The sequence below is a fragment of the Hyalella azteca genome, unplaced genomic scaffold (assembly GCF_000764305.2).
Source record: "Hyalella azteca isolate HAZT.00-mixed unplaced genomic scaffold, Hazt_2.0.2 contig10138, whole genome shotgun sequence".
Lineage (NCBI taxonomy): Eukaryota > Metazoa > Arthropoda > Malacostraca > Amphipoda > Hyalellidae > Hyalella > Hyalella azteca.
Genome location: NW_025940185.1, coordinates 16838 through 21233, shown reverse-complemented (window position 1 = coordinate 21233; position 4396 = coordinate 16838).

Below are 4396 nucleotides of genomic sequence, written 5' to 3'. Positions count from 1 at the left end.
CCCGTATATCAACCCCAACCCGTATATCAACCCCAGTCCATATATCAACCCCAGTCCATATATCAACCCCAACCCTTATATCAACCCCAACCCATATATCAACCCCAACCCGTATATCAACCTCAACCCGTATAACAACCTCAGCCCGTATATCAACCCCAACCCGTATGTCAACCCCAACCCGTATGTCAACCCTAACCCGTATATCAACCCTAACCCGTATATCAACCCCAATCCGTACATCAACCCCAACCCGTATATCAACCCAACCCGTATATCAACCCCAACCCGTACATCAACCCCAACCCGTATATCAACCCCAACCCGTACATCAACCCCAACCCGTATATCAACCCAACCCGTATATCAACCCCAACCTGTACATCAACCCCAACCCGTATATCAACCCCAACCCGTACATCAACCACAACCCCAGCTTCCTTATCGGAAAGCCCCCTTAATTCAACTCTAACCATCTCACCCAGACGTCCCCCCTGCAATAACCTAGAACGCACCCAGATGCCCTCCGTGTGTCAACCCCAGCTCCCTTCACCCAGGTACTACAGAAGATGAACAATTGAACATACAAACCCCACTGCAGTATACAAACCCCAACCCCAGCGCAATATACCCAAGCAATCCCTTAAATTAACCCCTGCCGCCCTCCGTATAACAACCCAAACTAAAGCTTCAAGTCCCCCGGCACGTCCGAATAACACGCTCAGTTTTCCTCACTTAAACGTCCCCCATAAAGAGGTTCTTCATGTATGGGGACCGCGTCCCTCCCCACGAGGGTGGCCTTCCACAGGGTGTGGGCGGTTGCCCAGTAGAGCCGCCCCCGCGTGGCGTCCACTGCTAGCATCGTCGCCGCCGAGACCACGTCCAGCGTCGCCCACGTACCATCAACCAGGTTCGTCCAACCAAGCTGTCATCACCGACCATTAGCAATAATTACTAAACATTACGTTCTTTTGACGACTAAAGCCATGATATGCTTTTATCTTCATCAGTAATCGTTGCTGTACTTATAGTCGAATTAACTTATAAGACTTTCCTCAGTACCTTCAATTACTGTCCACTCCTGCCTACCGTCCACCACTGTCCTCTACCGTCCACCACCGCTCTCTACCGTCCACCACCGTTCTCCACCGTCCAGCAACCCTCCTCTACCGTCCGCCACCCTCCTCTACCGTCCACCACCGTCCTCTACCGTCCACCACCGTCCTCTACCGTCCACCACCGTCCTCTACCGTCCACCACCGCCCTCTACCGTCTGCCACCGTTCTCTACCGTCCACCACCGTCCTCTACCGTCCACCACCGCCCTCTACCGTCCACTACCGCCCTCTACCGTCCACTACCGCCCTCTACCGTCCACTACCGTTCTCTACCGTCTACCACCGTCCACCACCGTCCTCTACCGTCCACCACCGTCCCCTACCGTCCACCACCGCCCTCTACCGTCCACTACCGTTCTCTACTGTCCACCACCGTCCTCTACCGTCCACCACCGTCCCCTACCGTCCACCACCGTCCACCACCGTAATCTACCATCAACTGCCGTTCATTGCTGTCCACCTCTCATGAGTGATCTCACCAGTTGGCGGTGGGGGGCGGCCCAGAAGAGGCGTCGAGTGGCGGTATCCACCGCCATGGCCGCCACGCCGTCAGCGCCCGCCACCGAGACCGTCGCCAGCGACGAGAGGTTGAGGGCGACGGTCGGGGCGGCGCCCGCCAGCAGCAGCTGGTCACCGTCCACCGCCACCGCCGTGAACACCGCCCCACCCACCAGCCGCTGGCGGTGGAAACAGCGACGTGTTGGTGGAAATGTTTCACCATAATGGCGTAATGAAATGCATAAATAACAATGATTTTTTATATTCATTACGAACCCAGCAACATAGTACGTGTAATTTGGTACCTGTAGGAAGTACTTGGACGCCACCGTGGTGGTGTTGGTGGCGGTGAAGTCGGTGGTGATGACGCCCTGGTCGGTGCTCAGCACCAACCGCGTCTCCTGGTGGTGGTGACGCAGGGTGGTGACTTCAAATAGGTCGCTCCAGGGCCCAGGCCCGGCCGAAGAGTAGGCCCGAACCTGGGGGCCAACGCCTGTCAGTGAGACTCACCACTGCAGCCCTACAGCCCCCGCACCACTGCAGCCCTACAGCCCCCGCACCACTGCAGCCCTACAGCCCACGCACCACTGCAGCCCTACAGCCCCCGCACCACTGCAGCCCTACAGCCCCCGCACCACTGCCCGGATTTACGGGTGTCAACCCAGGACCGGAAAAAGTTCCCCCAGAATGCCGGTAAGACAACCATGGGTGACAGGCACCACCAACCTTGAAGAGGTAGTGGGTGTCAGGACGTAGGTGTGCCACCAGGTGGGTTGTGGTGGTGATGTTGGTGTGGTAGAACACCTTCCTGCCCTCCAGCAGCCGCAGCTCGTAGCGCCATGACTGCCATGCTCCCGCGCCTGGGGGAGAGGGAGCGCAGGATGGCAACACTTGCGGTGTTATGGCAACACTTGCGGTCATGTGGCAACACTTGCGGTCATATGGCAACACTTGCGGTCATATGGCAACCTGTCTCTTATACACATCTAGATGTGTATAAGAGACAGCAGCCGTGAGTGTCAGCCGTGAGTGACAGCCGTGAGTGACAGCCGTGAGTGACAAGCGTCAGTGTCATGCGTCATGCGTGAGTGTCCGTCCCTAGTGCTGACGTCGGTGTCAACATGAACACAGGTATGGTTGTAACACATCATTCGAACGTCACTAATTGTAAATTTGAAACACAATATTGTTTCCAATTAAAGGTTGTGCTTCTTTATGAGTTGATTATGGTTATTCAAAAGTGAGTGGTCGTTCATAATTAATGAGCGAAACATGGCTCCTTACATGCGGCTTAAGGTTTTAGATGAGCAGGTATAGGTTTCCAAAGGGCAAGTTATGCTTTTTATAATGTAATGATTCCTTATAAGCGGGTTATGGTTCCTTATAAGCGGGTTATGATTGGCAACACTTGCGGTCATATGGCAACACTTGCGGACATATGGCAACACTTGCGGTCATATGGCAACACTTGCGATCATGTGGCAACACTTGCGGTCATATGGCAACACTTTCGGTCATGTGGCAACACTTGCGGTCATATGGCAACACTTGCGGTCATATGGAATCAGAAATGTGTAACACATCACAGAACATCGCTTGCATGTACAACTCGAACATGCAAGTTTCATGTACAGGATGTAATTTCTTCGCTGCTAAAGTTTTTATTATGTGAACAGTTAAATTAGGTAGGGAATTATGATGCAGCCACGTAATGTTGATCACATTGTGTGTGATAAAAGAAAAAAAGATGAGTTAGTCGTGGGTTCGAGCCCCGGCAAGCTCAGATCAATTGGCATTGCTGGTGGACGAAGCTTGGTAGCCGTCGAAGGCGGTGCTTGCAGCATGCCTTTGAGTTGGGTTCTCTAAACAGACTTGGTGGTACTAAGGTTAAGGATCAGGATAATGATAAGGATAAAGATAATGGTAAGGATAATGATAAGGATAGGGATAAGGATAGGGATAAGGATGAGGATGAGGATAAGGATAAGGGAGCTATAGGGGGTAAGGGACGTGGAAGAGAAGAGGACGTGGTTGATTTGAAGAGAAGAATGGAACTGAATGAGAATGGGGGCATGAATGAAGAGGAGTTGCCTGTGGCGAGACTGCTGGATTTGAGAAAAGCGTATCCGAGGGTGAATAAACCGGGTTTGTGGAGGTTGCTTCAGAGGTATGGAATGAAAGGGAAATCTCTGGAAACGATTGTGGATTTGCATGAGTCGACTGTGTACAAGGTGAGAGGGAAGGAAGGAGTGAGTGAAAGCTGGGTGCCTGCGAGAGGTCTGCGAGAGGGGTGCTCCACGTCACCCATCTTGTTTAATGTGTACCATCAGGCGGTCATGAGGCAAGCGGAGGTGGCGAGAAGAAGCGGGGGTGAAGAGGTTGGGGTGACGTGGAGATGGGTGCCAGGGGGTTCGTTTGCTGGAGAGAGTGCATGGGAGAAGGGGAGTAGCGAGTGTGTGAGAGTGAGAGTGTCCATGGCTTTGTTTGCGGATGATACTACGATTGTGGGTGTGAAGGGTGAGATTGAGAATGGTGTGAGAGCAGTGAAAGAGGTGATGAATCAGTGGGAGGAACGAAACAATGACGAGAAAGAGGAGGTGCTTGAGTTTGGGACGGAAGAGGGAGGTGAAATCAGAGTACTTGGAAGCTGGGTGAGTTCGGAAGTGGATGTTAATAACAGGATCAAGAGAGCTGGGAGTTTGTGGTGGAGAGTGAAAGGGTGGCTGAAAGGGTCGAGAATGTCTAAGAAGTGTCAGGCGAGGGTGGTGGAGGCATGTGTGG